General features: G+C 44.3%; 1 protein-coding gene across 1 annotated transcript in view; it reads right to left on the bottom strand.

Annotated features, from left to right (window-relative positions):
• Positions 1-27,027, bottom strand: part of LOC144781988 (N-acetyllactosaminide beta-1,3-N-acetylglucosaminyltransferase 2-like) — a 133,226-nt gene that overhangs the window by 6,332 nt on the left and 99,867 nt on the right. The window lies entirely within an intron of this gene.

Genomic DNA, 27,027 nt, shown 5'->3' with positions numbered 1-27,027 from the left:
ACACGCTCATCAGCGCAGTAGCTCAAGGGAGCCTAACCTTGGACTGATATGATGGAAGGAAATAAGAAAGTACATATTTCAGGGATAACCTTAGAGCAATTATAAGACTACTGGAGAAATTAGCATATGTAAGGGGGCAAACGTATAAAGGAGAAAAGATAAATATCTGTGGGTGTGTGCATAATGTGGGGGCAGTGATTGACTGTAAATGTGGTGGGCTACAAGGGAAAGACGTTGTGATAGGGAACTTGATTGAGGACAGAGTAGTAAAAAAATACTTTGCATGCAAAATTTCTGTATGTGGGCCAAGTGCAGAAGAAAATACCAACAATTTTTAAATTAATAGCTGATAGGGAAAGTCAGACAGTTTCTTTAATCCCTATCACCAGGTATCCCTGACTCGGATATAGAGTCCAAATTTTGGGTTAGCCCACGTCTTTATATCACCGATTACATAGTTGTCAAATTCTATATTCTCCTCCCTTCCTGGGGATTGTAAGTCAATATATCAACTACAGAAACATTGTGCTGCCAAAACTCCATGACCAAAATATCCATGATCAAAATATTGAGATGGTAAGTGAGCCTCTTCAGTCCCATTAAAACTATTGTGTTATGGTTGCTGCTAAAGCATAGTTCTTAACCTGCTCAAAGTGATATCATGTGTTGTAGCCTAACTGGTTCAAACGAAGCAAACCAGAACTACAACTACCCAACCATAGCAGGTTGTCAAATGAAAGCCCAGCATTGGAAACATGATAGCCTGTTGATATTGAGCAACGTAGAAACCATGTGTTTGCTCGTCTTGTATGAAGCAGCAGAAGATTTTCGTACATAACTTTGTGACGTTTTTTAAACTTTGCAACTGTCAAGCCGGTCACAAAACTTATAAGCCTAAAAAAGTTTTTGTCATGAATTCTACCCTTATACAATTTTGCAAAAATAACTAAACACAACATTTTGGGGGAAAAACCCTCTTCCTCAAATGAACTTGGGAACCTTCATAAAATGCACAAAGAGGAAAGCCTGACAACTTTGCTTAAAACGGAGTACAAGTCTCAAACTTCAACCAGCCCCTAATCTTTAATCTTACTGCTAGCCCTCAATAACACGAAACCCACTAGCTCTCTTCCTAGTGCTGCAGAAAAAGCTAAAATGTGTAAATTACATTGTAACCAACCATTTATAATGGCAATAGATCTATCTAGCATTGGTATATTGGATATACAGAGAAACAAAACACACAAGATGATGGACGGAATGTTGCACAATGGCAAAACATTCACCCACAGTCACAGATCTGGGTTTAATCCATCGTTATTTTGCTCACCAAGCCACCCCAGTTCAGACATGGCCATATGCAAATCAGTCTTGAACCTGTGCCTCATGAAACCGGTCCTAGGATGCTTGATTCCGGTCCAGGGAAGAAATGGCTTGGCAGTTCGGGCTGGACTGTTCCCATGACGCACAGGGTCAAGACTGATTTGCATATGGCCATGTCTGAACTGGGGTGGCTTGGTGAGCAAAATAACGATGGATTAAACCCAGATCTGTGACTGGGGGTGAATGTTTTGCCATTGTGCCACATTCCGTCCATCATCTTGTTTGTTTTGTTATACAGAGAAACAATACATCCATGCACAAACTTACATACATCACACAAACAAGCACATATACTAAGGCATACACATTTATTAACCAAACAGCGACATACCTAAAGGCATCAGTGCACACACAAACAACTCAATCACAGGTACCAAACACACACAGACTCCCAGAGATAACATTCAGGCACCCATACAGACAATAACACATGAAGTCACCCTTGCACTTAGACTGTAAACAAATATTCAGCTACCCATTACCACACACCAAATCACAGAGGCTCTTACTCACACGAACAAAATGCACATATAAGGACAAATGCAGCCTACTCATTAAACACAAAGTATCGACTGTTCACAAGCAGGTTTATATGGAAGGCTTGATTTATAGATCGAAGGCATGGCAAGGGATATACAGGCAGCCTTTGAGTATAGTTAGGTGGCCATCAAGAATTTGGCGGAACAGGGAGTTTTTCCCCAAATTGGTAATTCTCCTTTCCCACTAAACTCACGCAGCCCTCCCCCGTCTTAGTTAGAAGTGAGAACTGCTGAGTTTCCAATCTCTGAGCATCAGTTGACTTCTATGTCAGAAACTCATCACCTGGTGGTTCCATTCTTGACCAGACCTACCTCCTTCCAGTCACAGTCACGACACGGCTGGTCACGGCTGGTCAATCGCAACTGCTTTTTCCTGTCATGGACACCCACAAAAAGCATTCAAGGCATGGTGGGCCCTGGCATGGAAAACAAAAAAATGACCTGACACAGAGAAAACTCACTCCATCCATAATAGGCCATGGTTATTTTGCAAGCTTGTTTCTTGAAAAGCAAAATGAAAAGTGCCTGCAAAGTGTCCACCAAACTACCAGATGCACTGTAGGCAAAGTGATTTCAGTCTGACAGGTAGGAATCTCTAAATACTGTGGGTGGTACTCCAGCAGGATGGCAGAGGACAGGCTTTTCACCACCCGGAGGACTGGCGGACCACCCACTAGGGTCTACATGAGCCCTTCACCTTTAGTCCACTTGCAGATAAAATGAGATTAAGAGCAGACAAAAGAGGTGTTTCAATACCCATTCGTATCTTGGTTCCTCCTTCGATGATGAGTAATGCACCTTCTCAAGTTCTAAAGAGAAGATTCCAGTTATGCGGCTGCCCGCGGCCCCCGCAGGGGGCCACCTTGGAGGGCAGCCACCCCTTAGTGCAATTTAGGTGCCTTCCCCATTCGCTTCTGCTGGACTCCAGGAGGAGTCCCCTTACAGGGCGCGCTGGACACATCATGTCCGGAGAGCCGGGGGATGGGGAGGGATATTTAGGCCTCCCCCGCCATTGTTGGGCCTCTTTGCTGCCCGACGTGTGGTGTATTTATTTATGCATGCCTTTGCTACTTTGTTGCGGGTGGGGATCATCCTGCGCCGATAATGGAACTAAGGAACAATCCATGTTGGAAAGAGTATGCATATAAAAAGCAGAATAATAGATACAGGGTTAATGCCCTGACGCACAGAAACACGCTTTCTGTTTGTCTCACAACGGCACACAAGCTTTATAAATCAGAATCCCCAGTAATTTACTTTCTCACCCTCAGAGCGGTTGTCACGTGATGAATGGCAAACTGTGGTGATGTCACTGGAACAGCAGGGAACACAGTAACATCAACAGAATGTGTGACGTGTATGTGTCTTTACACAAATGTGCATGTACTGAGCAATACAAAGTACTGGGGCAAATGTAAGTGTGCTCTTAGGATTGTTAATTGTTGTGTTCTAAATGTCAGCGCACCCCCAGAATTATTAATTGATCAGTGTCAAATCTACTATGGGATGGGTGGCAAATCTTGGCATATCCAGAGGATTACAAAAGGATCGGTGGCAAACATCCGTGGTCATTGGGGATTTGATGGAGATGGGGTTCACATCTGGGCAAATACTGTTGATTAATCCTAAGTAGTTGGCAATAAGCTGTCTTTTAATGGAGAACAACCTTTGCAACAAAACATTTACAACGCACTACCATTACAACGTGGTCATTACAACGCAAACCATTACAATGCATTGCGCTGGGGGGCGCTCTAGGATAGGGAATAAGTTTAATTTTCTATCCAACACCTTCCCTAGTGTCCACGGGGACTGGAGTTGGAATAGTAAATTAAACTATTCACTATCCAGCACCCCAAAGCGCTATGCGTTGTAATGGATTGCGATGTAAAAACCGCGTTGTAAAGGCAGGCGTTGTAATAGCCTGCGTTGTAACGTCATACATCCGTACAGCCCATTTGTCAAGAACAGACGGATATTGAACACGTCTTTATCGGATAATGACCAGTCTTTATCGGATGTCACAGTCTGCATTTCTAAGAGTGATCCATGACTCCTTCAAGTGATTGGCATAGATAGTCTTTACTCAGTGAGAAATAGAAACTGGACTATAAAATTGAACAATGGATGGCTTGATACACAAATAGATGAATACATGTTTGATGTTAGGGAGGCTCAAGTGACATATTCGCTTCATATTTAACCCTTTTGTAAAGGAATCCACATTTTCAATGGAAAAATCATTGGTGGGCCTGGGCTCGTTTAATGCTTAGCCTCTCATTGGTGAAATCACTTCTAGTGTGCGATCGAAGCATGCCTCTGTGTCTGTCTAAACTCACCTTCTTTAGAATGATCACGTGTAGGTAACAATGCAGTACACTCAATGCCCCTTGCATCACTAGTTGTTTGTCAGTGATGCTCTGCCTGAATATCCCCGAGAGTATCATGTCACATTTATGGTTATTAGATCACTCAATGAACATCGAACTACATGTATCTAGTCTTGGGCTTCCTTTTAAGAAGTCACTTTTATCAAGTGCCACTTTTATCAAGATTGAGTCTATTGATTGTACTACTGAATATCCAACATGGAACTATTGTGATATAAGAAAAATATCGAGGATCAAAATATTGAAAGGTAAGTGCATAAAAAGTATCAATTTACTATTCCTAAATTCGCATTTATGTACCTTGAAGATATATATCAAAAGACTAACTGTTGAATGGCATTATGCCAGTTTCTTTTCTTGTTATGCTAGGACTGCCTTTAATTTGAAACTTGGGTATATCAATGATATTAGTGAAACCTTCTTTGGAAATATGAATTGAGTGATTTACTGGATTATTAGAACTATTAAAACGGCCAGAGGAAGCGTGTTTTATCATGAAGCATGTGCTGGACGATTAGTACTTGGCCAATAATTTTATTAGGAAAATATTTTTCTTTTTTCCCCTCATAATTCTTTTTGTGTATGAAATGTTGCTACTGTGTTCCTGTGGTGGCAGGCAGGCACATCCTGAGGGAGCATTTGTTGCCGGTCTATGTGAATCTACCCCAGTTGTGAATTCAAGGTACTTAAGTATAGAGTTCGATAAGGAAAATCTATACTTACTTTTTGGTATTTTGGTTTCGATATTATGGGCCAGATGTAGGTAACTTCTATTTACCGACTCATAAATACCGAATTTTACCGATTCGGTATTTATGAATCGGTAAATATGAAGGGGTGAGATGTAGGAAATTTTTTAAATAAAATTACCGAATCGGTAGCATTCGGTATTTACCGATTCGGTAAATACCGAATCGGTATTTCCTATTGATTCCTATGGACTGTGAAGCCCATAGGAATCAATGGGAAATACCGATTCGGTATTTACCGAATCGGTAAATACCGAATGGTGCAGGGGTGCAGGGGGTGTCACTTTGACACCCTCTAGCACCCGAAGTAAAGGCATGTGTGACATGTGGCACACATACATGCCCTTAGGGCATGTCTGTGTGTCACATTGCACAGTGTGCATGCACAGATGTGCATGCACACCTGGATTCGGTATTTTACCACACAATAGGATTGTGTGGTAAAATACCGACTCTTAAGTGCCTGTGACACTCTCAGGAGTGTCACCTACATTTGGAATTACCGAATCGGTAAAATTACCGATTCTTTATTTTACAGAATCGGTAAATTTATCGAATCGGTAAATTTACCGATTCTGTAAAATAATGGCACCTACATGCCAATTCCTAAATACCGGTCGGTAACGGCTGAAATCGGCCGTTACCGACCGGTATTTAGGCTCCTACATCTGGCCCTATGTTCTCAATATTTCCATACCATAATATTTTTTCTTCGATACTCATGGGGCACACCGGAGTAATGTACCCAACTCCTAATATATAAAAGTGTACCTAGATAGGTCAAGTAATTCCACATTCCACATCTGGGTCCTTTCTTTATTATATCTCCAAAATAAGTTGACATTTTCACTACATATATAAAGTTGTAATACCTACCTACACCTTTTAGACCAAGCAAATTAAACAGTAATAAATATCTGTATGTGCAGCTACTGACATGTAATTTTCTCAACAAAAACCCAACAACCTTGTTTTTTTATTTACAGACCTTCATTTAGTGTCTTGTCTCCTGTAACCTTAGAAGAACTGAAAAGCATGTTATGCATTCTAAAACTGGCAACCAATAGTGGAGGGCCCTATGTCTTCCAGAACAATCTCAATTACAAGCTGGCCACTGACTTTTTTTGTGGAAGTTTTATATAGCGCAAACTTGACCCAAATCAAAATCAGGTATCAGAGCGCTTTACATAGCACCAGTTACGTTACATGAGGACACACATTCATTTCTGTTAGGCACGGGGAGATTAAGTGATTTGCCCAGAATCACAGGATGTTTTAGCGTCATTACCGAGACTCTAACCCAGTTACCCAGGTCCGAGGTCGAGCGCCCTAGCGGTTAGACTAGGGCGCTCGACCTCGGAGGAGGAGTTGATCAGGATAGCTGTGTTATGTATGGTTAAGTATAAAGATAAAGAATGGGTCATGGTCTACTTTTGAAAGACAAGTGTATGGTTATTCTGTGGGGATGCAGGTCTGTCTTTATTTGTACGCCAGTGTTAAATTACTCACAGGTACAGTAATTGTGTGAGGTGTTCTCTAACCCTTGGTACATGCACTGTGCACAAGACTCAAGCTTGGTCACCGTTGTGTGCCAGCGAGTGATCAGTAGCCTGGCACTGGCAGCAGAAAGATAGTCTAGCATCGGGGTCATTATTAATGGCCTCTGTTATCGGTCCTGTGCACGGCTTAATTAAAAAAAATTATAAGTGGCAGAGCCCTTCTCAGGAGGCCACCATAGCTTATATCACTACTTGCCACCAGTGCCAATGACAATACCAACACAATTACTAACTTTTGAAGCCCCTACAACTGTGATAATTAAGTCTATTCCATGCCACCCAAAGCACTAAGAATGGTGGTATTCATTTTTAATGTATACTGAATTTTTAAAAACCGTTGTTGTGCTCATATCAAAATTAAACCGCCACCGCCACCATGTGGTGAACTGCCTTTATGCTGGTGTTAAGAATTAAGTGCCATGTCGACCACTGGAAACCACTGGCTCAAATTAAGTACTGCCTCAGTGTGATCTTGTAAGCGACAGGACACATGCTTTTCCAGTGCAGCTGTATGACTATACAACTCACCGAAGCATGGTCACTGTGTGCTGTGAATGTTCAGCCTGTGGCGGGCCCCCCTATTTAGAAGTAGGCTCTAGTAAAGGACCAGGCAACTTAAGCATTATGGTTGGAGTTTCATGTTGTCTAAGTAAATACCATAATTTTATGTTACTTTTTTTGAAGCTGTGAGGAAAGGTGTTCCAAGTGCATGGGGTGAGGTGATCCTGGCATTGCATACCAGCTATTGTATCAGCTTCTACTGGTTGTTTATAAGAGCATTGAAGAATTGACAATCACACACCCTTATTCAAGTAGGATAAGCATTTTTTGTCTATGTAACTCCATGCACTTCAGAAAGCAATCTGGAGACTGGTGCTATTCTTTAGAGGAAGGAAAACATGCACAACTTTAGTGTTTGTTTTCTTTTTTACTTTTTACGTCTGGCTATTGATAGCACAGCTCTCAAAACAGTGGCCTGGAGTCTTCAACCACTTTCTTCAACCACCCTCTTTCTGCTATTGCTTTCAAACTTTGTTAATCGCATCTTGGCTAAGGCAAATTAAATATTTATCTTTCAACAAATGTTATCGGCTGTTTGAGTGTATCCTTGCCCCGCCTCTTGAGTGCTTGCACTGAACTGTCTGGGGGACTATTTTGCCACTGTAGCCATCTCTCCTTGCACCCACAATATTTACAGCTCACCGCTATATTTAAATTCAGGAACATGCTGAGCTTACACCGGAAGCCTTATCAGTGCTTAATTTGAGACTGCGGTTTCCAGTGCTCAGCACTGTCACTTAATTGTCAACACAGGTGCTCGTGACAGTCTGCCACAAGGTGGCACTGTCTGTCTAATTTAGAGATGACGACAACAGTTCATTATTAATGAAATATACATTAAAAATGACTATTACCTGCCGCCAAAAATATTCTTGTAGGTTTGAGGACCTGGAAGAGTTCAAACTGTTGCTCTTGTAGGAGTGTGATGGTTAGCAGTTGTGTTGTTACAATCGTTGGCAGCATGGCAGGGGCAATGTGTGGTGTAAACTGCAGTGGCCTCCTAACAAGAGCCCTGGCACTTATTTTGTTCAAATTAAGCAATGCCTAAGCTGGCTCATCGGTATAAACCTTTAATCTCATGGCCTGTTCATCATAAGACCATCATGTCAAAGTGATGGTTGCTCTCCTCAGTCTAAGGTAGGGTAACGGCCACTGGTTTTTCCAGGGACTACACTACCTTGCTAATGCATGGCAGTACAGGGGAAAAAAGCCTTTATGTCATGCATGTCAGGGCCATGTTTGTTTGTTTTCGAGAAACAAAATGCATGCTAAGCAGGTTCATCAAATATAGGGGCCACTCAGCAAAGCTTCAGTGCCTTCGGTGGAACTGCCCCACTGGCAGCCCAGCTGAAGGACTAGAGAACCCAGTCTGCCTGTCAGTCATCCTTACATTTTGTGGATGGGCCTCTATACCAGAGGAGATGTGGACATAACCTCAACTGACCTGACAAGCTAATTGCCATACTCTGAATTTGGCCATAAATTGAATGGAGCCAGGGCTCTGCAAAAATGACCTCTGAAAACAGACTTAGTGTTTCCCCACAAGTTAGATCCCCACCTTCGAACCAGTAAAAAGTGTGTAAATGGCAATTAAGCCCGCCTTTGTCAATTTAGAGCAGACTTGATACTACCCACAGAAAGCACATGTTGGACAACATTCTGAAATAACTCATACAAAACAGATGCAAATCCCAACTGTACATTTGGTAAAGAACCTATATATATATATAGATGTGGTCTGACGGCTAGACTGATGACTTTGGAGCTGGGAAACCAAGGTTCGAGCTTCGGGCCGCGTCCACATCTTGTGATTCTGGGCAAATCACTTCATCTCCCCTGCCCCCCCCCCCCCAAAAAAAAAAATGAATGTGTCCTTGTGTAACATAACCGGTGCTCATGTAAAGTGCTCCAATACCTTCGGGTCGAGTTTGCGCTATATAAATCTGCAACAAAACAAAAAAAACAAGCATTGGAAATGCAATAGGTCTCGCATTAGGAAAGTTTGAACTATTGGTCTTATAAATGACATTTATTTTATTTATGTGTTGTTTTTTAAATTAATAGCTTTGTCATTTGCAATGCCAATAGTTATAACTTTTGCAAATGTGACACCTATAGCATTTGTAATGCAACATGCAAGAGTGACAGAAAAGGAAGAGTGACGGCAAGCGAGAGAGAAGGACGATAGAAACAGAGAGGGGAGAAAGTGAAGGAAACGAGAGGAGAGGGAAGACGGAAGAAGGCAGACAGTGAGGGAAGCAGGGAGCGAGATACAATGATGGGAGATTGAATGAGAATAAAATACAGACGGTGCTCAATTTGTAAAAAAAACAAAAAAGGAGACACAGCCTGGAGGGAGAGAGAGGGAGGACGAGAGGGAAGGAGGGAGAGGAGAGGGAGTGGAGTGAGAGAGGGAGTGGAGTGAGAGAGGGAGAGAGAGAGAGGCAGGCACTGAAACAGAAGAGAAGAGCAAAAGAAACGTGCTGGAAGCCGTGAATCAAGTTAAAACAAGCAATGTCCTGAGCAAATGGTGGGGGCCTGAAGCAGTGGAGTGGGAGAGGTGAGGGGAAAGTCACGGGGAGATTAAGGGACAGAAGGCAAGCAGATTTGCAGACCTGATGAGCGAAGAGGGGGGTGCGAGAGATGAGTGAGGATGGGGGCACGGCCGGCCGGCCGTGAAAAAGCCTTTGATGCAGCAGGGGGCAATTAGGGGAGGAGAATGGCTGGGCTGAGGCAGAGCCTAAAGCCTTTGATGCAGCAGGAGGCGGAGCGGGAAGAGCTGCTGGCGGCACCAAGCTGACGATTCGATGCTGTGCAAGCGCATTTTAACGCATTGCGCTTGCGCATTGAGCTAAAAGCGCACATGCACTGCATCAAATCGCCAGTCTAGGTAAACTCTGTTTAAGCCCCTATAGTCTCGCTCCGCTCAATGCGCATGCGCATTGACAGGCGAGACCTAACAATATATATATATATATATATATCTCAACTGTAAAACTCATAATAGAATTGTCACAATTCCGATTTGTGCTAGGTAGATTTTGCACCTAGTTTTTCAATTCAAAATGATCCCCCTAAAAGTCTAGCAGGAATTCTTTATCCACACACCCTTACTGGTGCAATTGTGGTGGTTGGGTTGTGGGGTCCACTACAAGGTGGAGTTAAGGAGTGACTGTGCAGAAGGAATGCCCCACAAAGACATCCAAGGAAGTCTCCCATTGGAGAGGCTACTGCTGATAGAAAATGTTCAGGCAATGGTGGTCTTGTTGTGTAAGGTCCAACGGAAGGGAGCACCTTATAGATGATGACAAGATGTCAGTAACTGATCAGTAGCAGGTTCTGCAAGATACTCTACTGACCATTCTTGGTAAGGCATGATTAACAATCCCAGATCAACTGTACCAGGACACAGTGGAATGTGCACTACCTATGACGAGAAGTATGCAAAAGAGGCCAAGCTCAAGATTTTATGAGTCAAAAACCCTCATGTTGAAGTGTGAGGTGAAGAAGTGTTGCCTCGGTAAAGTGTGAAGACTCCCGATGCACACTATGCACATTTAAGCACAAGGAATTGTTTCTACGAGTTCCCACGTCTGAATGGATCATTGTTATTCGGGATTACGTCTGGAAAGCTGGCATACTCTGAGAATAATCCAGAAACATGCATAACTGCAAGGTTATACACCTTCGGTGTAGATTCCTGAAATTCTTTTCGGGGTGAGGTCGCTGAGGAGAAAGATGGACACATGCAAACTGGCCAAAGAATGCACCTGTAAAAATAAACCAGCTCAGAGGCATCAAAAATATATAATTATTGTCAACCCATATATTATGAGGATATAGGGTCTTGACTTGATGACATTATTAGAATAGCATTCATTTATAAACAAAAAACGTAAAATCTGTGGAAGGCTGAGGTGTGTGTCAATCATAAAGGGGGGTGTAGCAGTTTGAACGTGGACTCCCACTGCGTGAGAATGTAGTATGGCCTGTCTAGGAATGTGTAAAGGGAGAAGGAATTGGAGCGAAGTTCTTGAGGTGGAGAGCGGAGGTGGGTGGGTCCACCCTGAAACATGAAACCAATAATTAGACACACAATGGTATGGAAAATGTATGGTTGTTAAGCGAGAGATAATACGTTCTTTGGTTTAGCATTAGAGATAATAAAACTGATGAGACCACTCAGCCTCAGTATGCAGAACGAGAGAGACAGAACATTTAAGGGTTTTTCCATGATCTAGTTTTCTGGAGTCTTTCTATTGCGTATAAGTAAACTACGGCAGCACAAAGAGGTCACGGGAATAGCAGCTCCCACGCCCTCAAAGAAGGGAGGGGTTCAACTGACACCACTCATTTGACATACAAGTGGAACTTCAGTTTAGATAGATACTGGTTTTACAGGCCGTCAATCAAATCGTCACCCGGAAACTATTATGTGGCTTAGATGTTACTGGAACAAAGGGCCGACAGTAACCTGGCATTTGAGTCACCAGAGCTTTCATGTTTCTCGGCTGCACGCGGTGATCGCTCGTTCAGGGAATAAATTATATTTAGATTTTAGGAACTGTACTCCTGCTTGTACAATAGCTTATAAACAGAACTACAAATCCCAGCATGCAACGAAAAATGTCTCGCGTGGCTTAGCCACTCACCCATGTAGCCTAGTAGTTTGAGAGTTACGGTCACGTTCAAATTCCGCGTGGCCTCTTTTCTGCCTGTAGTTCCAGTAATTTGTGACAGACCGTGCTGTTTACGACTTATAAATACACTGGTGATTAATCAGGAGGCGCCAGGAACACAATGCTGCTGACACTAAGGTAGGACAGGGACAAAATAGGCCCAGGCGAAACAGATTAGCTACGGAAGTGCCCCACGTTTGAAAATCGTGGCATTTTTGAACTGGTAAAACACTTCACTGTATAGGAGTTTTGCACGGTGTGGGAGACTGCATGCATGTATTTGCAAGTCTGGTCATATCTGGAAAATCACCATTAAAAACCGGCCCAACACTTTCAGGAATCAGACTTTAACAGGAAACTTAACAGCTTGGGGCATTAAAAGGAGAGGGTTTTTATGGTTTTGCTTCACAAATGTTATTGGTGAAAAGTCGTAAATTTCCTCCTCTTAAATTAGCCGTAAAGTTGGAACAAGTTTCTGACATTTTAGAAATAAAAAAAAAACTTCAGGAGTACTTCTGGGAATCAGGGACACATTCACACGTGGAACCTTTTTAGCGAGATGAATCATAACGTGAACATTGTTTTTATGTTAAAAAAAGTGATGCACAAGAGCATTTGCACTTGAAAACTTCTAAACTTTTTCTCAACGTGGAAAATATGTTTAACCATAGCGGAGCCCCTTCATTTACACCCATAACAATTTAGGGGGGGTGGTGGGCTCCCACAATCCAATGTAAATGCTTTGACTTCTGCACGTTAACGGAGTAAAGCTACTAGCATTTTCAGGGTGGGAAACGAAGTGACATTTGCTGGTGAACATGCACAAATATAAAAGTTTCATGGTGTTGACTAGCTTTTACACGTGGACCCATAAAGGACCGTCCACAAATCAGCTCATACTTGATGATTTTCTCTCCTGGAAATTCCACAGCATTGACGGAATTTCCATGCAAGCAAATCCCATTGGAAACCCCAAAATTCCCTCTCCTGAGCAAATCCATAATGGAATTTTGTCACAGCCAATTCATTTATTTGTGCACCTCAGTTTTGAACTTTGGTGGCAAGTTTCATTGTGAATAGACTATGTGGTTGTTCAAGGATGTGAAAGCCAATCGCATTGAGTTTTACATCTTGGATCAATTCAATTCCTGAAAACTTATGTTGAAATGTCTGCCATGACAAAGTTTGAGTAGCACATCACTCATCTCAGGGATTTTTCAAAATAGTTGTTACTATCACAACCTCATAAAAGCCTAAATGCAGAGGTAAATAGTGTTTACAACGCAACTTTTACCACGCACTACCTTTACCACGTAACTTTTACAACGCAAGTCGTTACAACGACTTGCGCTGGGGGGCGCTGTAGGATAGGGAATAGTTTAATTTACTATCCAAAACCTTCCCTACTATCCACGGGGACTGGAGTTGGAATAGTAAATTAAACTATTCACTATCCAGCGCCCCCAACGCAAGTCGTTGTACCGACTTGCGTTGTAAAAGTTGCGTGGTAAAGGCATGTGTTGTAAAAGCATGCGTTGTAATGACATACATCCAAATGCAGACAATACTTCCCACGCAAGATGACGCAGAAGGTCACCTATGTAGATTCTCACATGGACCAAGCTAAAATTGATCGGTACCAGGTGACCCCCAGCTACGCCCGACAACCTTGCCAATTTTGACTTTTGAGCCAAAGAAACTTTGGATGATGGGGTTCATAGGAAATAAACGGAGAGGAGAAACTACACATCCCAAAATGCAAAGTGCTGCTGGCTAATAAGTCAAAGAGTTTTGCAAAGTGGCACGCAAGGGTTTATTGCTTCATTTAGCAGTCGAGAAAGAACATAGCTCAGCAGGTTTGAAAGTCCACAGCACAGACATCTGTTGGTAAATTGTATATTACGTGTACCTGTCTTGGCCGGTTGACTTAGAATTTCATTTTTATGAGGATTATAAGAAGAAGGCCCTTGTGGTAAGTAATGTGATAAACTGTCATTAAACGTCAAGAGGCCATTCAATTCTGGTTTATAAACAGGTGGGCTAGTAGGGCAAGGTCCCAGTTAAAAAAAACTTTATAGCTAAAAGCCCAATTAATAATCCACAACTTTTCATCTCAGCTGCAATTCCTGGTGAATTCCTTAGAAGTGTGACATCCCCTCGAAAGAAGAATCACTTCATATGTCACTGAGGCAGGATGAAAGGATTTGCTGTACTTGAAGTTGAGGACTGCCAGACTAGACTGGACTCACAACCTAGAGACGGTTAATATGCACAGTGAATTACCGATTAGGTTAATTAGCCGACATGGGCTAAAACTATAAATTTGCTGAATCTGACCATTCCTGTTTTAAAAGACGAAGACTCCCATTTTTTAAATCAAGGACCCTTTGGACTATTTAATGTGAACAGACAACTTTGAAACATCTATGGGAGAGGACAAAGCCCTGAAGAAGTCTTGGGAGAAGAGACGAAACGTGTTAACTTGGTTGGTGTGAATATCTTGCATAGTTTCAATAAATAATTTCTCAACACACGACAAGCCTGAACGACTTTTAATGAATTTATGACATACGGATGCAAATTACTACAAAATTCAAAGTTGCAATTGATTAATTTTGTTCTGACTAGAAAGGCAATATTTGGTAAAACAATAAATAGTGAGTGCAGATCAATTTGGTGTGCATGGCCGGACAGACCGTACTAGGCACTGCCAGCGTGGGGGCCGGTTATGGACCCCTGGGGGCTGTTTTTTTTTTTACAGAGTCCGGTTTTGTAGCATAGCTGGAATATCGGCCCCCTGTACAAAAGCCGCAGCGGTGAGACTGGAGTGGTGCCCCCACCCCACCGGGGCCCAGCTGAGCTGTTTGCCAGGGCCGGCTTCGGGTCAGAGTCCGGCCTTGTTGGCAGGAGATAGAGTGATTTTTTGCTTCAGGAAACAAACTCTTAAGAAAGGATCAAGCTGCAAACAGCCAACTGGACTCTCACTCTCAACGGAAAAGTGACCTCGTCCTCCCACCCCTCAAAAAAAGAGCCACCCAGCAGAGTCGCTGATTCCTTGCTCATGCAGCTGGATCTGTCATAGGGAGGGAGAGTATCTGACCCTGTAACAAGGTGACTGCTGGGCCTGTCTGCAGCAGAATGGGCTCAAGTAAAATTAGACAGACAGAGAAAAAGTCGAACATGAGTGGGGAGAGGGAGTTGTTAAGGAAGAAACAGAAGGGGCAGGGGTGAAAGGGAAAAGAAGCAACAGGACTGGGGGCGGGTGGGGAGAAAAAGAAGCAACAAGAATGGTGGGGTAGGTGGTAGGGGAAGGAGCAACGGAAAACACAAGCACTCATATGGAGTGCTTAAACATCACTAAAAAAGTAGCTAAGAAATGGGAGCAGTGGATAAACACAAGTACTTGGTCCATGCTCTAGGGGAGAGCAGAACACAAAAGAGGCATGACACATACATGACATGACAAATGGGAATGAAGGGTATGAGAGTGACGTTGAAGCAACAAATGGTTAGCCTATGGGAGAGCTGTAGCCCACTGACTGTAAAGAAAATGTCTCAAAGAGAGCAGAGAACTAAAACAGTACAATGAAGCCAGGTTGGTAAAATCTTTAACTGTGGACAGGTGACACATTGAACACTAACGAACGCACCCTTCATGAAAAACATATTAACAAATAAATAAATGGTAAATCCAACAAATAATTAACAGGAGAACCAAAGCTTGACGTTGGACCTAGCTGGCATAAAAACAAGGACAACTGACCTCTGCAAGTGTGCCCCAAAAGTTAGGAAGGCGAAAGACTGAATGGTGCAGTCCTGCACCTCCACCAATTTAGCTGTATAAGCTGAAAAGTTAACAACGTGCTATATTTTTTTCCTCACCAACTTTTTTTTCTTACAGCTTTGTGAACCACAATAAACATGAAATTTGTAAACATTTGGAAAAAGAATTGTGCAGAAAAACATTTACAGATTTGCGTGCCCCTAATGTATATATTGTAACTGAGATAATCGAGGGCAGTATTTTATCAGGATTCAAGTCGTGTAGAGGCCATGACTATCCCAGTTGGTAGTGATGTTCTTACACTGGTTGCATACATGTGGGGGACGTAGGGAACGATGGGTGCTCTATAATAAAATACTGTTTAAAGAGCACATTGGGGAGGGGGGTGGGAGGGGGGGGGGTCCAGTGCACTCGTCCTAACCACAGAACACAGAATTGACAGACTATTGTGTATGATCACACACACTTGATGTAACTATGTATTAAGATTTCTGACTATATTGGGTACTTGGGCTCGTGTGCCCTGCATAAGTCAACATACAAGCAGTGATTAAATTGTGCCGGTGGTTCCTGAGAGTAGGTAGCAGCACACATTTTTGGGGGTATACATCCTTTACAACGCAATTTTTACCACGCAGTGCCTTTTCGACGCAACTTTTACAACGCAAACCATTACAACGCATTGCGCTGGGGGGCGCTCTAGGATAGGGAATATGTTTAATGTACTATCCAGCACCTTCCCTACTAACCACGGGGACTGGAGTTGGAATAGTAAATTAAACTATTCACTATCCAGCGCCTAAAAGCACTCTGCGTTGTAAAGGTATGCGTTGTAAAACTTGCAATGTAAAGGTAGGCGTTGTAAAAGTATGCGTTGTAACGTCATACATCCATTTTTGGGTCTAGGACTTTTTTAACTCCAGACTTTGGCAAAGAGCGAGAGAAAGTCAGAAAGAAAGGAAAAAGGAGAGAAAGATAGGAAAAAATTGACAATGGCAAGATCAGAGATCACAAATAACCTTCAAGAGTGAGCTAAAGAGAGAGGAAGTGTAGGTGGTGGAATAAAGAGATGTGTGGTGAAATCAGGACTGGGCAGCCATCATATTTGGCAACCAAGGCATTTCCCAGCACCGGCAGAGGGTTCCTAAGACAAACTTTGGGCCCTGCACTTTATTTTTTAATTAGGCATTGTATACATGCCTGCATATTACCATTATATCAGCTGCTACACAACTCGCCTACAACTACAAGCGTGTGAGAACTTCATATCTGTCAACTGAAATAGATAACGAATACCAAACTTAAGTGTGTAACATTCAGGATAACCATTTCAACACCATACCCCCTACACAAGTTCTCCCACCCCCACTGCCATCCTATCAAACCAACAAGGTGAATCTTCCTTGTTCCGTCCAGTGGTGTAGCAAGCGTGGAATGGGCCTGGATGCAAGACAGAACAAATGGACCCCGCTGCTAATGAACGGCTAGTAGCATACAACAATAAACAGGCTAAGTGGGACCTCAGGCCTCTGGGTGCTGGTGCCACTGTACCTGCTTCACCAAATGTAGCTACACCCATGGTTTCATGTCTTCCAGTGGTTGGGACATCGGAGATCGTCAGGTATTTTGGCCAATGGAGGTCCCTAAATATGGAAAGCAGATATCCCAAGAAAAGTGGCCAGTCCAATTCAAAGGCTTCCAATTTCCGCTCTGAGGGCGCAGGAAGCTTTTCCATGCCCACAAGTTCCATATATACCATTACCTGTCCATCATATCCACAACCTTCGCATTTCCCCAGAGGAATGTGCCGGTTTGTTTCATACCAGTTGTATGCAATCGACATAAAGCCTACAGATCTGTGCCCCCTTCACTACTGGGCATGAAAATTAGTAGAAGCCACTGGAATGCAGCCTCATCCCAGCACAGCATTCCGCCTGAACTTGTTCTCTCTGAAAACCCTTCTTGGTCTAACTAGGTCTGCTTCAAGATTGTTTGTACTTGAGATAACGGTTGCTCCTGGAAACGCATTCCTAGCATAGCGCTGGGTTTTTCCATATGCATGCATGCTGTATTTGAATAGCTCGGAAAGGCAGAGAAGATATATACAGGGTCGACTGCAAGGATACAGTCAACGAGGGATGAGGGGGGGCAGTTGGATTCTGAGAGCAGAAGTTCACTGTCACTTCGTTGTGATGTACTGTTCTTTAATGAATTGCGTCTTCAACTATTTCCAATACTGGAGCTGGGCTTGTGTGGCCCTGACAGAGACATTTTGAGGCATGGGCAAAGTGGTCAATTGTCCAGGGCCCCCATCTTCCAAGGGCCCCCCTTGGAAAGTGAACCTTCTTTCTATTAGACACCCCTTCTAGTAAAATTATCAATCTAAACCTCTCTCCCTCTCTGCCTGCATTTGTCTCTGTCTGTTTCTCTACCCAGAGTCATCTTAAGGATTTATGGGGTCCTGGCATACATATTTATACTGTTTCATTGTGACCCTGTTAAAGTGTAATATATCATTTTGCATTTTTTGGCATCGTGCAGGCTTGAATTACCAGTAAACGAGTAATAAAAATTTAATTTGTTCCCCGTAAAAATGCCCCCAAAATGTCTTGACCAGGGCCCCCAAAATCCTTACGATGACACGGGGTCCTGATAGATACAGGGCTGTTATTCGAAGGAGAAGGCCTGTAGCATTGTTTTTATATTTGTGTTACCTCCTCATCTCCAGTCAGATGGTGACCTAGACTGTGGGTGTTTTGAGTGGCACTGGAGATGATGAACTTGTCAGCCTAGTAGAAAGGGCAGCTGGTCATGAAGGTTTTACAGATGATGAATCTGGCCTTCATGTTGGTGCAGGCTATCAAAGGAAAGCTAAAGTAGCTTTTTTTTAATTTCCATCAGATCCAATGTAGGCGCAAGCATGATGTTTTTTTACACTGTATTAACAAAGTGGTCATAGGCTCCTTTTTTTTTTATCGTACCATAATAATTTTTTTAATACAATAAATGCATCAAAAGATGACAATTTTGTAAGTGGGAGTTAACACATTATCAGGGCAAATCGGGTAATAAAAAACAAAGGTTAGGTTAAAGTTTAGCTGACAGCACAAAGCTCATGAAGATTCGGCTCTGAATGGCCTGCATCTCTCTTGAATGGCCTGTATCACCAATAGGAGAGTTGGACTAACGGTCCTTGTTGTCAGGTTTGATAGATCTTGCGTGAAAGATATGTAAGTGGCGACGAGGCACGTGGCTTTTGTTAACTTGCCATTTTTGGGCTCCAATCTGTCTTTAGCCACATTCAACTATTAAGATAAGACATTGTTGTCTACACCCATCATACAATCACCAACTTCTACAAGCCAAGAGATCGAATAGTTAAAATGCTGCTGCAACAGGTTTCGAATTAATAATTTCCTAGCTATGGAACTACAGGCAAACACCCAACCTCAGCTATGAGGGCATAGGACAGCAGAGAAACAATATAAAAAATGAAAGTAAAAAAAAAGTGCCATCTATATTGCAGAATCTCACCAAAAACCCATCCGCAGGGAGGTATTCTCGTGACCACATCACTGAGATATGATCACTTGGCCTCTCCTCTGGGCGAACACAGAGAAGTCCAATATATAATCATTTTAAAGTCAGCCTGGATTTCCAACCAGTTTCTCTAGCAATGTTCTTACTGATTTTAACCAGCAAAAGCAGGAACCTCTTTCATCCATGCTCCATCCTGAGTCGCGCCACATAGTACATCAATGCCTGACATTCTTTAACAAGGTATCTCTTAATGTCTGTCAGTGCCCTCATTCCCATCATAGTGCTAGGATTAAGATCCAAGAATAACAATCATTGGTTCTCCCCATCATCACCATCATCACATTTTTCTTCTGCACAGATGATCTGTGAATACACTCCATCAAACTTCGTCAACAAACCACTATTTTCACTGTGCTGCTGGTGCTATCCCCACATTCTGACATATTAAGGAGCAATTGGAAATCCTTAACCGCTGCATTTCACTGTTCATCTTGGCTAATCTCCAAAGGTTCAGCAAAGATCTCCTATATAGAACTCATAAGAAGGGGCGTGGCTTGGACGACAAAGGAGATGGTCGTCTAGGTCCGTTAGCTCCGCGAAACCTGAGGAACTAAGGCGATTTTAACCAGCCAAACACGAGGATTCAACCTTGAAAAAGCAACCAGCGAGCTGTTAAGATCGGGGCTACAAGGCGATAAGAGCTGGTGGTCTCAAACGGGTTCGAACAGTAAAAACGAACTCGGAAGCCACGGCAGAGAAGCGAGGAGAGAAGCAAGATGGCGATCGGAAGGAGATAGGAAGAAGAGGAGACAAGACAGGTCGAGCGAAAAGGCTGCACTTACACCAAGCGACAGGCCTGGAAGCCACGCGCTGCAAACACCAAATAGCCGAGGTGTGTGAACACAAGCGGGGCGGAGAGGAAGAGCGGGAGAAAGGAAAAGAGGCGCCGAGGGGGTCGAACAAAGAGTGCGGAAGGCAGAAGGGAGAGAGGCTGAAACCGGAAGCCTAAACTAAACGAGACATACCCAGGAAGGTGCGCCCTGCACACTTACCGCTGAAAGGCTCGGTAAAAGAACCGAAACTGAAAGCGCCGGCTGGAGGCAGCCATTACAGGAGGCGGAAGCAGAAGGGCAGAAGCAGAAGCGGAAGGGCGTAGCCTGAGGGGAAGGAAGCGGAAACCACGGTGCGAGGTTAGGCGCAAAGAGAAGACAGCCCCGGGCCACGATCAGAGCCGGAGCCTACAAACCCCCCCCGAGGTACGCGATCGGGAGAAAAGAGAAGAAGCCGCATTATCCCAAGACCGGTGCCGGAGTCTGCAAACTGCAACGCGATCACGCGGAGGGAGTAGAGGAGTTGCACGACCCCCACGATCGGCGCCGGAGTATGTAAACTGCAAACAGCTGCACAAGCACAAGCAGCCAGAGCGCACACGCCTCAACCCGCGGAGCAAAAAAAAAAAGATCCTAACAAGGGGGAAAGAGAAGCCATACAACATTTCCCAGCAAGTAAGCAAACACACACAGCAGCGCCAAACCGCAGCAACTTCCAAATGCCGCAGCTAGCAACAAGATACCGTGCATAGCAACGCGCTAAAGGAACAATTTGGCAAACAATTTGGCAGACCCAGCAACAGGAAAAGATGCAACAGGCGATCTCAGCCAGCACGTAGAGCGCACAACTCGCACAGCAACGTGCAGCAAAGCGCTGGGCAGCGCCAAACGGCAGCAACTGCTAAAACGACGCAATTAACAACAAGGCAAAGCGCACATAATCACGCTAAGAAAACAACTAAACTTAGACCTGGTGATCAGAGCCGGCACTGTGCACACTGCTAGCAAAGGGACGTGAAGTGACGTGAGAAGGAGGACAACAGCTAAAAAGTAGCCCAACAGAGGCGAACGAGACAAAGCAAGCGCTGGAGGGAATAAAGACAAAAACAAAGACCCGGAACATCAAAGTACCAAGCCATTTCCGCTACAATTGTGTAGCGCAAGCCTCAGAACAAGCACAAGCCAGACAGCGAGCAAGTACAAGGACAGAAGGCGGATCGCGCAGTCCGGGCAAATCACAGCTACAGAAGATGACCGAAGGAAAAAACACAAACGACCTGAAGAAGCTAAGGAAAGACACTCTGGAGTCCCTGGGGAAGCTCAAAACGGAGACTGCAACACTAGAAACAGTGTTGAAAAGAATCAACGAAGTTAAAGATGTTGCAAGAGAAACTAAAAAGACAATAGATAACATGCAACTAGAACTGGCTGCAATCCGGGCTGACCAGCACAACACAAACACCAGACTGGAGACGGCGGAGAGTAGGATAAGCGAGGTTGAAGACGCAACAAGCAAGAACATCAAGGTCACCGAGGAGCACGCAAAGATAGCCAAGGCAATACAGAAGCAGCTGGCGGAGCAGGACGACAGAGCCAGGAGGGGCAACATCAGAATCCTGGGGGTCCCAGAAGGCCTGGAGGACAAAAAGAAATCCTGCGCAGCAATGCTCGAAGACATGCTTCCCAAACTCACTGGCCTGAACTTTGAGAGGCAGTTTGAAGTCAACAAAGCATATAGAGTACCGGCGGGGAAACCAGCCACGGGGAAGCCTCCAAGAGCAATAATCTGCTCCCCACTAAGAGCAGATCACACTGACGCGATCTTCGCCTTTGCCAGAAAAAAACAAAACCTTACATGGGCGAGCTGCAAGATTGTGCTCACACAAGACTACTCGAAAGCCACGGTAGAAGCCAGGAAATGCTTCCTAGCCATGAGAGAAGCACTGCGGAAAAGGAACCTCACCTACTCTTTCACTGGACCTGCCCGTTTTAAAGTCACGGACAACTGGAGATCAATTGTCTTCGAGGACCCAGAGGAACTCAGACGCTACATGAGAGGACCACCGACCGAGGAGATGGAAGCGAAAGGCCAAGGCCAAAGCGCCCCAAAAAGAAGTGCCTCACCAAGCGATGAAGGAAAATCGGACTGAACCTCTATAGACGGAAACAGACCCTAAGAATCTACCTCAAAACAAAGAACTTTGATCCACCTCAAGTCTCCCAGCCTAAAACCTAGGAGACCAAGACAAACAATACTAAACCGACATCTACCTCATAGCTCGAGCGAAGAAACTCGAAAGGGTCAGGCGTCAACAACAAAAGACAACCTCTTAGCAGGAAGGAACGCCAACCCTAAGAGCGTGCACAGAACGTAGAAATGTGGGAACAAACAATCGATGATCAATGAAGGAATAAGGAATCAGCAACCAACCTACCTCAGGTGGACGCGGAGCAAAGGAACTTTGTTGTCACACACCCACTATGCAAGTAAGGGGGGGAAGGGGGAGGAGGGGAGGGTGAGGGGGGTGCGGGGAACACACACATGGGTTGATACTATTCTCTTCTCTTTTCCTATCTTTCTACACCTTTCTTCTATTCCTAGAGAGAGCATACAGGGAACCAAAACACAGAACTGAGACAAGTAGGCAAAGGAACCTAACAAACAGCCAGCTCGGTAAGAACGAAAAATGACACACAACACACACCACAATCTCAAGACGGACATCAGGGTAGTGTCAATGAACGTTAAAGGTCTCAACCACCCAGTTAAAAGGAGGAAAGTCCTAGAACACCTGTCCAAGTTAAAAAGTGATATATATGTCCTGCAGGAGACAAGGCTAGGGGAAGAAGACATAGACCGCCTAAAGGCCAGCTGGATAGGTCACGTAATAGGATCACCAGCAAAGAACAAAAAGAACGGGGTCATCACAATACTCAGCAAAAAATCAAAACTCACACCTGACAAATCAAAGAAAGACACAGAGGGCAGATTACTAATCACCAGCCTGCTCAGGGGGGAGGAACCTATACATGTGGCAAACATTTACGGCCCCAACACAGAGGATAAGACATTCTGGGAACAGATAGGCAAGGAACTGGAGGCACTACCTTTAGGAGAGCTCCAAATAGTAGCTGGAGACATGAACCAGGTACTGGACCCAGCCATAGACCGGCACCCACAAAGACAGAGCCAGACTACACAGAGGGGCAACCCGCTACGGAACCTCTGCACAAAAGTAAGGCTAGCAGACCCATGGAGACTACAAAACCCAGATGGAAGAGAGTATACCTTCTACTCAAACCCACACAACTCCTACAGCAGGATTGACTATATACTCATATCAGACACACACACACACCTCATAGAACACACAGAGAGTGGCCCAAAAACGATCTCAGACCACTCCCACATCTGCCTAACACTAATGGGCAAACACAACGAACGCCCGACACGAAGATGGAGGATCGATAATGACCTTCTCAAAAACACAAACAGCGGTGCTGAAATAGAACTAGCAATAAAAGACTACCTCAAAAATAACGACAGCCCAGACATAGAAAGAGAGACGCTATGGGACGCACTGAAAGCCACGGTACGAGGAACCATAAACAGTATCAAGGGAAGACAGAACAGAGAGAGAAGCAAAAAGATAACTGATCTAGAGAGCGAAATCAAAAAACTAGAATCAGGACACATAGCCAACCTAGAGGACAGGAACACCCTCACGACCCTAACAAAGAAAAAATACGAATTGAACAAGATCCTTAGCGAAAGGGCAGGGACCTGGATTAACAAATACAAAGCAATAAACTTATGCTCGGCCAATAGAACAGGTAAAGCACTTGCATCGTACCTCAAAGGCAAACAGAGACAACACACAAAGCAATAAACTTATGCTCGGCCAATAGAGCAGGTAAAGCACTTGCATTGTACCTCAAAGGCAAACAGAGACAACACACAATAGCAGCCGTCAGGGATAGCACAAACAAATCACACACGACGAACAAAGGAATACTCGACACCTTCAGAGACTTTTACGCGCAGCTTTACAAAAAAGACGAGACGTTAAGTGCAGATGGGGGGAAAGAACTCCTGAAACACATCACAACACCAGAATTGACAAAAGAGCAGAGGGAAAGACTAGACTCAGAAATAACAAGCGAAGAGATAGAGAGAGCTGTCAAAAGTCTGAAAGATAAAAAAGCACCAGGGCCAGACGGGTTCACAGCCAAGTTCTACAAACACTACATTACCACACTTCAGCCAACGATGACGTCAGTGTTCACAAGCTGTGTACACAAGGGTCGCATGATGCAATCGATGGCCGAAGCCAACATTATAGTGATCCCGAAGGAAGGCAAAGATACACAAAAACCCGAAGAACTACAGACCAATTTCACTCATTAATGTAGATTGCAAAATCTATGCCAAGATCCTAGCTACCAGACTCAACACGTACCTACCCTCCCTCATACACTGCGCACAAGTGGGATACCTGACGAACAGGATGTCCCACGACAATACAAGATTACTATGCCACGTAATCAACCACGCGACCAAAAGCAACAACGCGGCGGTCATGATCGCCCTTGATGCAGAAAAAGCATTCGACAGAGTGTCGTGGCCATACCTAGACCAATGTATGCAAAAATTCGGCTTAGGCCACAACTACAGGAAGATGGTAATGGCCCTATACAACGAACCCAAAGCACGAGTGGTAGTGAATGGAGGCACGTCAGATCTGCTAGACCTAAAACGGGGAACGAGACAGGGCTGTCCTCTATCTCCGGCCCTCTTCCTACTGGCAATAGAACCCCTACTCAACATGATACGATCAAACCCAGACATTAGGGGTATACCTGTAGAGGGAGAATCATTCAAATTAGCAGCATACGCGGACGACGTCCTCATTGTTACAGAAGACCCAGAAAGGTCTATAAAAGCCCTAATGGACACTATAGATCAGTATGCCCAGGTGTCTGGGTACAAACTCAACAGAAAGAAATCTGAGTGTAAACCACTGAACATCCACACCAACAAGACGGCACTGGGGTCCTCTGGTCTGACCTGGCAGAGGAAAGCCATTAAATACCTTGGCCTCCTTTTCAAAAGAGACCTGCGATCCACACTAGACCAGAACGAACAAGCAATTTTAAACAAAATCAAGGAGAAGCTAGAGGGATGGTCACCCAAATTCACAACATGGTGGGGGAGGGTAGAGACTATCAAGATGATGGTCACCCCTATGGTTAACTACATGCTCAACATGCTACCACTAACTAACACATCTGATTATTTTCACAAAAAATTGGACAAATTACTGAACACATTCCTATGGAGAGGAAAGAAACCCAGAATCAGCCTTCAGAAACTCAGACTCCCCAAGACACTAGGAGGTCTCAACATAACAAATTTCAGAACCTTTCAAACAGCCTGCATGGCAAAACAAGGCTTGTACTGGCTATCCCCAAAGAGCGACTACAACCCGGCCTGGCTCACCCTAGAGCGGAGTCTGCTAGGGGGGATGGAACCCGTAGCACTACTCACGGCGACGAAACAGCCCGCAATCAAACAAAACGCAATCCTTAGGAACACAAGACTGGCCCTACTAAGAATAGACAAGCTACTAGACACAAGCGTCAGACAAACTCAGCTAGAGTCCCTCTGGCACAATCCTAGAATAAAGTACAGGAACAACACACTGGACATGCACACATGGTACCGACACGGCATAACAACGGTGGGCCAACTACAGAACAAAGGAAATCAAACAGCCTTTGACACACTCAAAGAGCAATACAAGTTTGACAGCGCAGAGCTCTATAACTTCCTTAAAATAAGGGTGGCTATTGCCAAAGCAGGCATAAACAAGCTCACCCCATCAATAATACAATACGCCACCAGCCTGAACATAATAGGACACCAAGTAGCACACATATACAGAGCCCTGAGCCCCAAAACCTCTAAACTAAATAACAAAATTATAACCCATTGGGAAGCAGTGGCAGGGAGAGAGCTTAGTGAGAAGGAAAGGGCAGACCTATGGTCTTCCACATCGAGAAGAAAGGTGACAACTACTCTAGATCAGACAAAATTCTGGCTAGTACACTAGGCCTACTGGACTCCAGCACGCCTAGCGACCATGGGAATCAGAGAGAACGACTCCTGCTGGAACTGCAATAAGCAGAAGGGGGACCTGGCGCACCTCCTCTTCCACTGCACCAAGATCAGGAAATTCTGGGATTCAATAAATACTCTAATCAAGAACGAAACAGGCGCCACACTAACACTTGACTTTCACTATCTGGCACTGGGGTACACTGACCCCTCCATAACATCAGAAAATGACAGGGACCTGATTGACCTCCTGCTCACAGCGGCGGTCAAGACGGTGTTGAACAACTGGAAAGACACAGCGAAGGCCACTTTTAAAGCCTGGTTCAACTGGGTCATATTCCTACGAGGAGCCGACACCATAACAACCAACAGCCTACCGAACTCAGGGAAAAAAAGCGAGATGTGGCTGTCGCTAGACAACTACCTGTCCTCTCATAAGCCACCCTGAACGTCCAGACTAGGCAACACTGCATAAACAACATGCATCACCTACTCTGCGACACAATGTGCCTCCTCTCTCTCTCTATATCTCTACACCTCTTTTCTCCTCAAGCCACCAGGGGAGCGAAAAGACAATCAGACAGTCTGTAAGGGGCATGGGGGAAGCCTGAAGGATTGACGAGAAGAAGAAGAAGCAAGCATGAGAACATGAACAAACAGACACAAGCCAATCGAGACAATGCTTGCCCCCCCCCCCCCCCCCCCCCCGGGGCGTGTCTTTTGCCACCCCCCATGTGTTTCACTCTGCACCATGTAAATATGCTTTTTACTTTCAATAAAAATTACTGAAATAAAAAAAAAAGAACTCATAAGAAATCTCTGCTGTATGGCTCCCAACACCAAACACTCGTATATGGTTGCTCCTTCTCATCTTGTTTAAAATTCCCAGTCTATC

The sequence above is a fragment of the Lissotriton helveticus genome, chromosome 9, assembly GCF_964261635.1.
Source record: "Lissotriton helveticus chromosome 9, aLisHel1.1, whole genome shotgun sequence".
NCBI lineage: Eukaryota > Metazoa > Chordata > Amphibia > Caudata > Salamandridae > Lissotriton > Lissotriton helveticus.
This window is presented reverse-complemented; position numbering and strand designations above follow the sequence as displayed.